At 35.2% G+C, this 12,327-nt stretch overlaps 1 long non-coding RNA gene across 1 annotated transcript; it reads left to right on the top strand.

Moving 5' to 3' along the window:
- The first annotated feature begins 802 nt into the window (after positions 1 to 802).
- LOC104609162 (uncharacterized) lies at positions 803 to 2,193 on the top strand. The gene is made up of 2 exons (XR_737226.3): positions 803 to 1,383; positions 1,573 to 2,193. It is a non-coding gene; the product is annotated as an uncharacterized LOC104609162 (long non-coding RNA).
- Positions 2,194 to 12,327: the final 10,134 nt, after the last annotated feature.

Here is a 12,327-nt window from a genome sequence, read left to right as displayed (position 1 = left end):
AAAATTTCAAAAATAAATTTATATCCCTTAGTTTCTTAACTTTCTTTTTCTAAACACGACTTCCCTCTTTCGCTCTTTGTGCCTTGTGAGACTTTGATGTTTCAAATTCTTTTAACTTTCAAATTCTTTTAATTCAAATGACATCATAGAGAGTTTGCGACATTAATTAAGGAAACTCAAAGGCCAAACCACCAAAAGTCCAAAATGAGTGAAAAGTGAAAACCTCTTAAAAATGCAAATTCTAAAACCCTAATACTATTACTAAAATTTCCTCTTGGAGTTGAAGAGTAACGAGAGTTGGAGTCTTGATTCACAAATCATGAAATCACAAACTCACAAGTTCTAAGTTCTAATGTTGGCACGTTACTGTAGTTGTAGGCCTGTAGCCAAAATCACTATTGTACTGCTTAGTATCTTGAAGAGAAAAACATGTATTCAAAAGGTATATATATCATATCAGCATCCTTGTTATATTTTTCTTTATTTTATTTTATCTTTTTTCTACTATGCATGGGTTCATGAGGGACTAATTTTGAATGTAAATTTTTAGTTTTGTTAAAAGATTGATTTGGACTAATTTTTAGTTCATGATGGACTGATTTCAAATGCTTTCTAATTGATATCCTTTCATTTGTTTGTTGTCATTGCATGAAAATATGTAATTTAAAATATTATTTAATCTTTCATTAATTATATTTTATGTTTTAATTTTCTGTAGAGTACATCTAACAAGAGCAATTAAAGTTTGGCTTGGGCCCGGGCCCAATGCGGGCTGGGCTTGGATTGAATAATTCGGGCTTGACCTCGGACTCAAACTGAGCTTGGGCTTTAGGTTCAATTCTTAGGATTGGGCATGGGTTTTCAATTCTTAGGATTGGGCATGGGTTGACCTAAAACCCAGCCCACCCGACTAGAACCTCTAATCTTAATACTTGGTCTTCAATCTTCAAGAATATATTAACAATGGGTTGAAACAATGAGCAATTCAAGTTTGGCTCGGGCCCGGTCCATTAATTGATTGAAGCCATTGGATTATGAGTCCGCATTCGTACACCCGTGGGTGCACCGGATGCATGAACCTGCAAATGAGAAAACGACATGTCGATCAGACCAATGTTAACATCCGTTCGAGGGTTAATATAGTCTGATTGGTTCAATCGGATGTTTTACACGGACATGAACCGGTTCGTGTGTGGAACACAGACAAAAGGGCCTCATTTCTTTGATTTTGTTTAGCTTGGAGAGCTCCTTCCACCGAACCCTACCCTTCCTCCATCGGCGGCAACAGAGTTCCGACAGTTGATCGACGGCAACAATGAGACCTCCGGTGGCGATGTGTTTTTCTCTCTTCTTCTTCTCCTCTTTTCATCGTCTTCTCCGATGGTAGGTCCGATGGTAGGCGGCGATGCCCAGTCTTTTAACTTTTTTCTTCTTTCTTCTTCTTCTTCTTCTTCTTCTTTTTTGTTTAATATCATCTTTGGTTTTTGTTGTTCCGATGCAAGATTATTGATAAAACTCTGTAGTAAGATCTTTTTCGTTTTTGTTGTTTGCTGTTCCTGTTCTTGTCTGTAGGAAATCTCAATTTGGAAATTAAGGTTTTGCTGTTGAGATAAACCTACAAAACATTTGGATGGATGGATGCAACCAATCATTTTGAAAAATTCAACAAATTCAAAATGATTTGTTGAATCATTTTGAATCAAAATGATGAATAAGAAGAGGAGAAGAAGAATGATTGTCAGCCCCACCACTGGAGTTACTTGTCGAAGAAGAAGAATGGAGAGTAGAAGAAGAGAAGAGGAGAAGAAGAATATGCCGTCGCCGGAGGTCTTTTTGTCACCGTCGATGAACTGCCGGAGCTCTATTGCCGCTGATGGAGAAAGGATTTGGTGCATGAGTAGGGTTTGGTGGAAGGAGCTCTCAGGGAAACAGAATCGAAGAAATGAAGCCCTTTTGTCCCAGACCGGTTCATATCCACATGAACCATCCGATTGTGTCAACGGACCACGTCAATGCTCAAGCGGACGTTAATATTGATCTGATCGACGTGTCACTCTACATTGGGTTCACGCGTCCAATGCATCCACGGGTGCACAGAACGCGGACTCTTGGATTATCCGGGTTGGGACCACTTGTTCCATACCGAGGCCGGATAAAGCTTGGAACAAATATAAATTTTAGTCGTAAATTCAACCCTTTGTCACTTCCAAAAAAGCAATCTAAGTTAGATCTCAACTATGATATATTAAATTTCCTAATTAGTTTTGAGCAAGCAGCCAATTGATGACCTCGCCAAAAGAATTAGGAAATTTTCTGAAAATTAATGTTGAGCCCTACATGTCGCCATTTTTTTATTATTTTTTTTTAAAGTTCACCAACCTCCATTGTTTCTAAAAAGGGTTTAATTAAAAAACCCACTGCCAATCTATCTTTTATTTCTTTTCAACCCCAAAAATTACTCTAGATGTAAGGGCGGCCATCTTAGAAATTTATTAATCAAACAACACCAAAAGAAAGATATAATAAAATAGGGATGCCAAAAACCATAGAAAAGAGAACACTAATACCCTCAACCGAGCCCACGCATTAAAATATATAAAACAGGAATCTTCATATAATCTTCCTTCCACAGATTATTAATAATGTCTAAAGGAATATCTTGAATTGATCTAAAAACCTGGAATCTCTTTTCAATATTGCAATCTTGACCAGGAAGCCTGCACATTATTTTCTAAACATGTGCGGTTTGAGGCAAGGTTTTAAAAAGTTAAATGTCAAGGAGAGGTAGTTAGATGTCAGAGAAGCGAGGTTAATTAATCTTTAAATCTTCAAAATGTACATGCATTAGATATGTGAACATTCTTTTTAATATGATCCCATGTTTTTAATTATATATATATATATATATATATAACTTTATGCAATTTTGAATAATTTAACTAATCTTTGTACTTAGCTATTATAGTAATCCTCTTATGTTGCTGGGTTAATGTATGGTGTGCTACGATTAGTATTTTGGCTGCGTTTGGAATAGTGTAAATCAAGAATGGTATAAAAGTTTATATCGATTTGATTTTGCTGGTGTTTGTAAGAAGTGCAAATGAAGATCAATATATGGTCACCTATCATATGGTTCAGTGTAAACATCATCAGTGTAAAAGTACACCGATGACGTTTTATACCAGATCCAAACAAAGCCTTAAGGATTTTGAAGGCATTTGCTTCCCGACATGGGTGTAGAGGTGAAGGCTTCATCCCCACAAACCCCTCACTCCACCCCCACCTTCCCCAGCCAAAAATTCCTTCCAAGGGCATAAAACAAAATTTTCAATTTTTCAAAATGAATGATTTTGGTCCTCTACCACATCTTTATTGAAACAAAATAGCTTGCAAACATGAATGCATAAAAAGAGTTTGTAGAGATTATATTTTCACATTCGGTAGTAAAACTACATTGATAAATTTATTTGCTCCTCACAAAATCGGTCCTCACAGTCATTTCACAGCTCTTGCAACTATACATTGAGACTCCATGAATAAAAATATACAAGTATAAAAATGTTACCTATGTTATGGCTGCAAAAGCTGTAAGGTGGGTGTGAGGACCAATTTTGTGACTAGAAAATCTAAATTCCATTAAAACACTAAATGATATATTAGAATTATTACAATATTGAGCAAACAAAAGAAAATCAAATAAACAATAATTTTAGGGTTAAAGACATTATGCTTGATTTTTAACTGTAATTGCTTTGTTCTATTTTTTAGTCAACTATAACTAGAAAATATTTTATATTAATGTTTTAATTTTAATTTTTAAATTTAATCATTTTTATATGAGGATTACGCCTCACAAAATTAACTGAGGAGAATGCCCCTACTGCAACCTAGAAGGCGGTTGAGGTAAGGCAGATTGGCTTCACCTCACCTCTCTCTGCTGCTAAAACCATGGATTGAGACATTTGAAATATTTTAAAAATCATGTAATGATAATTGTCATAGACACATTAGAAAAGGAGATAAAAAAAAAACATTTTTAAAAGATTGTGGAGGTTGGTGAACTTCCCCTCTCATGTACCAATATCTCCTTTATTTATTTATTTATTTATTTTTTTCAGTCCTTTCTTATTTTTATTTTATAATATAATGAATCAGTTTTGGGAGGTTGTGGAAAAGGAATATCAAATTTTATTAATATATACTAGCTATTCTGACGGTCTCACCAGAACTGGCTTTTCAAGATTTTCTATATATAAATTAATTTAATTAGTATTTGTCAAAATGTATGATATATCCCCTCAGGTCCCTCTCTTCTCTTTAGACCCCTTTATCAATTTGTTACTTTTATAATTTGTAAAAATCTATTGAAATGAATCAATTTTGGGCGGTGGTAGATTGAGTAGTTCTTGTATGTAGATAGCTTAATTACTTGAAAATTTAATGGATATCAAATTATTTTATTAATACTAAATTAATGGATATCAATTTTGACTAAACTCTTGTGATTTTTTTTTTGTCTCCTCTCAACAGAAATTAAAGCATGCTTAAATGCGTAAAAAGATGTAGTTATACTTTGATGTATTTGACTTTCGTATACTTCATGCTCGTCATACTTTGACTGAAATATTGGTAATGGAAAGGAAATTGTAGTAATAATCTCAACTCCCTACACAATTTTAAGTAGTTAACCAACATTTTCTCATATATTCAGTTGCATGGTGTATACAACGTTCACGTAACGTTGGATGCAGCCTTGGCCCCTAGGTTACAATGCGCACCAGTACATATTTCAGTTGTATTGGTGTAAATGAACGAGTGTGGAAAATGAAAGATTATAAATACAAATATGTACAGTGCAAAATCTTGTATTCTGTATCACTAAACTTATATTTGTACTATACATATTTGTATTTGTATTCTTTCCAAACTGAGCCTGAGAAGCAAAATACAAAGTAAAATGAAGTGATCATCCACTTTTTAGGATTGATTGGTATGTTATATATATGTATGTGTATGCATGAGTTTAACTAAGAGTAAAAAAGAGACAACAATAGCAGTAGAATAACTAAGAGTAAAGAGATTCTAGTTGAAAATGTTTCATCCTTGGAATAAAGCTTGAAAAATGTATTTGTGCTTTATTAATTCTTTCTAAGAATCATCAATCTCTTTAAGTGCTAGTGCCCATATTTTTTTGTTCTTAGGATTGGCAACTGGGCGGGGAGGGGATGGGAAACCTCTCTCCATCCCTGTCCCCATCCCCAGCCCGGCCTCCGCTAATGAGGGAAAGGTTATCCCTATCACCGTGGGGATCTCCATTCCTTGTGATTTTTATAATGTTAATAACTATTTTGTTTTTGTTTTTTATTTTATTTAAAAAAAATAAAATAATTAAAATTTACAATCCTATTAGAAAATATTCACACATATTCAACCATATTTTTAAAAATATTAATATATAGATATATGTGTACATATATATACATATATAACCTGTGCATACATATATACATATATATGTATGGGGATCCCACAGGGCGGGGAGTGCTCTCCCCGTCCCTGCTAACGGGGATGAAAATTTCCCCATCTGCATCCCCGTGGGGGGAAAATCATCCCCACTCCCGCCCCATTTGGGTGGATCCCCACAGGGATCGGGGAAATGAGGAAAATTGTCATTCCTAGTTGTTCTTACTCTTGCATTTGAATAATTTGTTCTATATTTGCATATCTGCTTGGTAAAAACATTAATTTGTGTTGTATTTGTCTATCTCGTTATCAAATTGTTGCTCTCTATAATTTCAGTTTAACATTTAAGTTTTGAAAAGGCATTACCCGAGGGAGGAAACCTTATAGAACCCAATTTACCCCCACCATCTTTGGTTAGGCTACTTGGGCAACAAGTTATCTACCTAAGGATGATGGTCCTCAATTTATTTGAGAAAGGATTAAGGTAGGTGGAAGGTGACGTACATTTTGTATTAGGTAGAAATACAAATCATAATTACAAATGAAAGCAAAACTAAATCACATATCAATTTTACACTTGATCAAGATTTGCATAACAACCAAATGCAACCTAAATGTATTTATTAACACCACTATCATTTATAGGTTGTCATTGGTTTGGACATTTCCCTTCCTTCCCCTACCTTTTCTTTTAAACAAAATACAACCTTAAGGTCTTAAGCAAATAGCTTTAATCTTTATCTTTGACAAAATACACATCCTCCACTTCTATTTATATTTAATTGAGTAAAAACCACCATAGGAGACATGGAGGTAGGTGGAAACATGGAAAACACCTAACTCACATGAAACATTTTATAGATCTGTGTGTTACATGAATGTTCTATTTATAATTGATTTTTAAGTATTGAAAAGTATGAAAAACATTTTGGGCATAAGGGACAATATTAAATTGCCTTTTTCTTTTTGACAATTAAGGACAAAAGAAAGCAAATATGGCTAAACAAAAACAAGCCTAATCGAATCCATAGCTTGGTTTTCCTTCATGCCATGTGCGCCTATACACTATTTGGAACCCTAATTATTCGACCAAAATTTAGCGATCCTTCACTATGTTGCTACATCTCCATGGAGGAGTGATCTTTCTAAGAAGGCAATTGATGATGACTTGAGAATATTCTTCAATGCAAATGTGTTGACCTCCCAATTGAGTTAGAACATCATGAGCTATCTTTGCAGCCCGTATCTCCCTAACCATGATAGAAGATCTTCCAATACCTCTCACCTTTGTTGCTATCAACCTTCCTTTGTGATCTCTAGCAGTGATGCCTACGGAACATCAACCTTCTACTCTAAGAGAAGCAACAAAGTTTCTTTAGAATACATATTTCCAAGGGGATCCAGCTAACCTAGACACTCTTTTTGCTTTTAGGAGAAGTTTCAAGGCTGAAATTTGCTCCCTAATAATCGGATTTAACAATTCTTGCAAAGTTGATTATTTGATCTAGGTACATGTCCTCATTTTGAAAGATTTTTGCATTCCTCATTTTTCAAATATACCAAAGAAGGAAACTCAAATTACCCCTCAAAGACCTATGATGATCTTGGCCATATAATTGCTTAATTTTTCTCCACTTAGAAACTACACCTTCATCCATTTCAGGGACCAGATGGTGATCCAAAATAGTTTTCCATACTTGTTTGGAGAGTTGACATTTTAGAAAAATGTGATTAGCATCCTCTTCCTCCTCACAGATTTGGCATTATCTCTATCTCTATTCATTGGTAACAGTAAATGAGAAATTGTACTCACTTCAATCACTGAGTGCAAGAGAAATGTATTAATTTATAGCTGAAGTGTTTGAATACAAATAGGATTGAATTACATGAGTATAAGCATTGTATACATGATAAAAATTGTATGAGAGAAATTGATTAACTAGACTACTTAGAGTCCACTTCGTTCTGGGTTATGTCATTGATGAGAGGAGTTGTATTCATGCAGGTTTTCTTCACTGATGTGTCACATGTTACTCCAACAGCCCCCCTCAAGAGATACAAGTTGGAGACTACATTGAGCTTGGACTGAGAAGTACTAAATTTGCTGGGGTGGAGTGCTTTGGTGAGTACATCAGCCAATTGATCTGCAATGGGGACATACTGAACATCTAATTGTCGAGCAATGACCATGTCACAAACAAAAAAGTAATCTACTTCAACATGCTCGTTTCATGCCTTGAAGACCAGATTGTGTGCTAAATATGCTGCACCAAGATTATCACAATAACAAGTCCAGATGGGATGTGGATACGTAATTCACCAAGTAACCATTGTATCCAAATGAGTTTTGTGGAACCATTGGCAAGAGCATGGATTCTCATTCCATTCTTGATCGTGCAACTGTGATTGCTTTCTAGCACTCCATGAAACCAAATTGGAACACCCATAAAAATGCCATATCCATCCATGGAGCGTTGATCATCCACAAAGTCAACCTAATCCGCATCAAAGAACCTAGTAAGAGTAAAAGCGTTAGATGAATGAGTGTAAAACAGTCCAAAAGAGATGGTACTCTTTAGATATCAAAGAATGCACTTTAGGGCCATCCAATGCTCCGAGGTGGGAGCATGAAGATACTGACATACTTGATTAACGACATATGCAACATCAAGCCGCAGTCAGTGTTAGTTATTGTAAGGATCCAACAATACTCCTGTAAAGTGTTAGGTCATCAAGGGGAGTGCCGTTGGAACGAGAGAGCTTATCACTTGGAGGAAGAGGACTAGAAACAGGCTTGGTTCCATCCATACCAGTCTGTCTAAGGATGTCCAATATGTACCGTTCTTAAGAGATGAACAGATTGTGGTCTCGCTAAACTTCAATGCCCAAGAACAAGGATAGAGGACCCAAATCTTTTAAGACAAATAGTTCTTGGAGGTCAAAGATGAGAGTAGTAGGAAAGTGAGAGTCAATGAAGCCCGGAGGTTGGGTCATATAGATTTTCTTGCAAAGTGCCATGTGAAAATGCATACTAAATCTCAAGCTAACGAATGGGACAACCCAATTGAACTACAATAGATAAAACCATTTATTGTTGTACCTTTGACCACCTGGTTGAATGTGTTAGTATAGTTAATTCCATGTTTTTGGGTAAAGCCCTTGGCAACTAAACAGGCTTTGTACCATTCTAGAGAACCATATATATCCATTTACAGCCACAATATTAGTATTGGGTGGGAGTGGCACTAGAAACCAAGTCTGATTATGCAAGTGCATTTAACTCAATGCACATGACTGTTGATAATGGGTGCTTGGTTGCAACTATATCTCTAGAATGTCTAGTACCATCTCTTTGTCTAGTAACCATTGGATGAGTAGAGACAACTACTGGAGTGTCAGATTAAGGAGCATAAGTTGGGGATGTGTGCACCATAATCGGTATTTTGTTAAACAACACCTCAAATGGAAATTTGTTTTGAAGTCCAAAGATTGGGAGTTTATTAATGAGGTAAGTAGCTGTGTGAACCGCGTTGTCCCGAAAACGAAGGGGAAGAGAGGTTGTAGCCAACACAGAGAGGGAAGGTTCTATCAAATGTCGATGTTTACATTCAGTCTAACCATTTTGTTTAAGGGTATGTGGGTAGGCCAGGCAGTGTGCAATCCCAAAGTCAGACAAATAATTGGAAAAATTACAATATTCCCGACCCCAATCGCTTTGAAATGCTTTAATGGTGGTGGAGAACTGATTTTCAATATATATATATATATATATATATATATATATATATATATAACTTAATAAAAACATGCAAGGCATCAAATTTGGAGGCAAGTGGAAATAACCATGTAAATTTGCTAAAAATCATTAATAAATTTAATCTAATAACGAAAGCCACCATTGGACACCACCGAGGAGAGGAAAGTTGTAGTAGAACGATTAACAAAAGTAGAAAATGGTAACTAATGATTCTTTCCTGACTAACATGAAGAACAAATGGACCCAAATTGTTCTTGGAGAAAGGTGAGTGGAGGGAATGTGACATATGGCTCTAAATGCAAGATGACCAAAATGAACATGCCATTGAGGAATTGTGGTACATTCACCAATATTGGACTAGATAGAATGTGATGACGCATGCAAACTAAAGAATCTCCTTCTCTGACGTACAATCCTTGCAAGATATTATTTAAGTGAAAGGTAGAGGAAGGATACGAATTGGAAGAAGAACCAATATGCATGTCAAATTCTCAAACCTGAGTCATTACCCGCATGAACTTGATCTAGGCCATTTGTGTTTAGAGTAACATTAGCAATCAACATTTGAGAGTCAATAGAAGCATTTCACTGCCAAAGTACGATTTCGTGATTGAGCAGTAGACCATATATAGGCCATCAATTGAGAGATTGTCATATTCAATCCATGTGGTGATGGATGTCACAATGGACTCGTAATCAGGTCCAAGACCGGCTAACATAAAGAGCAGCATATCCATAAGAGAAACTGGAACAAAAACACTGGCCAAACTATCAACAATACTCCATGCTTGTTGAATATACTCATTGATTGTAAGAGAGCCTTTCTTCATAGTCTAAAGTTGAAGTCGAAATTGAGGGACCCATGATCAAGAAGGAGAGCCATAGGAACGTGCCAGGGAATTCCAAGCAATATCTGATGTAGAAAAACCAACAACTTGCGGTATTACCACTTCAATCAAGGAAGATATAATCCAACTCAAAATGAGTTGTTCATAGCGGTACCAATCATCATAAGAAGAATTAAAAAGAGGAGATGGCATCACTCGAATCAGGGCTCTTCTTAGGAGGAGTTTGAACTGATCCATTAGCTAGACCCATAAGTTTGTAGATATTAAATAATGGGTAGAACTAGGCACGCCAAGTAGTATAGTTATCACAAGTTAACTTGATGGAAAGAAAGTGAGTGACATTAGGGATGGAGTTGATAATGGAGGGGAGGCCAAAGTTAAGGGAGGAGGAGATGGCCGACAAAGTAGTAGAGTTGATAGGGGAAGAGGACACCATCGGAAATAAAAAGTTTAGATGAGGTCTTTCAGGCTCTTGATACCATGTAATAAATAGTAATTGAGAAACTGTACTCACTTCAATCACCAAGTGCAAGAGTGTTTGAATACATATAGGATTGAATTACACGAGGACAAGCATTGCATACAAGATAAACATTGTATGAGAGAGATGGGATAAATTAGATTACTTAGAGTCCACTTCATTCTTGGTTGCGATAGTGATGAGAGGAGTTGTATTCAAGGACTCCCAGAAAATAACAAAGTCATACAAGGATAGGGGATCTCCTTGTCTAATTCCCCTTGATGGGACAAAAAGCTTGGTTGGTGAACCATTTGTTCTTTATTTGATAAGAGATCATAGTATATATGACCCACTTAATGAATTTCTGACATAACTCAAATTTTTCTAAGGTTTATTTGATGTAATTCTATTCTGTCCTATCATAGGCTTTCTCCATGTCTATTTTTCAAATTATCAAGCTTAATTTTCCCTAGGACATTAAATATCTCATGAGCTATTAGGATTATCAATAATCAATTTGTTAAACACAAAAGCGCTCTAATATGGGGAAACAAGATTTCTCAAAGTTGACTTAATTCTATTTACAATTATTTGTGCCATTATTATATAGACCACATTACAAAGGCTAATGGATCTATAATGGTTTGGACACTCTAGGCTATTTATTTCATGAATTTAATTTTACCCCCCCTATTATTTCCTAGTATTTTTTAAAAACAAATTTAATTCATGTAGGCCAAGGGCTTTCAGGGCTTCTATAGTTTCTTTAATTTGGACCTATCTACAGATCATTTCATTTTGATCATCAGTGATTATGGGGTCTATTACTTACCCAACATTTCTAGTACCTTCTAATGTTAGTCTTTTTTTCAAAAGCCTCAAAATATATTCCTTATTTGTAATACATTATAGGTCCAATTCCTATTCTTTTTTCTGAGTTTTATTTTTGCTTCTTCCTTCTAAAGTGATGTACAGAAAAATTTTATTATTTAAATCGTCACATTTTATCTATGAAATTTTAGAATTTTGGGCACAATATATACCTCTTCTTTTTTTTTTTTAGAAAAGTAAGATATATTAAGAACGAAAGAAAGGTGTATACAAAATACTCGAGGGAGGTGCAATATACCTCTTCTTTGTATAAAACGTTATTAATTTGTCTATTAAGTCTTTTCTTTGTTTTCAAGATCTTTGCTTTGCTTTTTTCTTTTTTTTTTGCAATTTCTTGTTTCACTAAATTGCCTTTTCTTTAATAACCCCAAACTTTACTCCAAGTGGAGAAACAACCACCTTAATATTTTATTAAACATTGCCGAAAGGAAGAAAGAAAATTAGAGCTTGCTTGCCAAACTCAAACAAAACATTCTTTCGTTTTCACACTCAACCCAACAAGTGGTGAAAAAAAAAAAGAAATTGAGTGACAACGACGTTAGAAAAAGCACAGCTTAATCTATATGAAGAAGAGGAATGGCTAAGTAGTCTTCTTTCAATATATTTAAAAGCATTATAGGAGTTTGAACATATCCTTCAAAAATTATTGATTTTCATCCTCAACACCCATATTAATAACAAGAAAATTAGATCATCTATTACCCTCTCTAAGAGGGTGAAAGAATTTGACATTCATGTTGCATGAAATATTACCGATCTCCCTTGCAATGTAAGTTCCAAATAAGAATGAATTAATTTACCTTCATATTATCCACTAAGTGCCTGCCCCATATATTAGGATAAGGTGAGGATGTTGATGATGGTTACACATATGTGCCATTAGGCATTATATAGGATAAAATGTCCAT

The sequence above is a fragment of the Nelumbo nucifera genome, chromosome 8 (genome assembly GCF_055504915.1).
Source record: "Nelumbo nucifera cultivar China Antique chromosome 8, China Antique-T2T, whole genome shotgun sequence".
In the NCBI taxonomy this organism is placed as follows: domain Eukaryota; kingdom Viridiplantae; phylum Streptophyta; class Magnoliopsida; order Proteales; family Nelumbonaceae; genus Nelumbo; species Nelumbo nucifera.
Note: the sequence above shows the minus strand (reverse complement) of the source record. Positions and strands in the feature narration are given on the sequence as shown.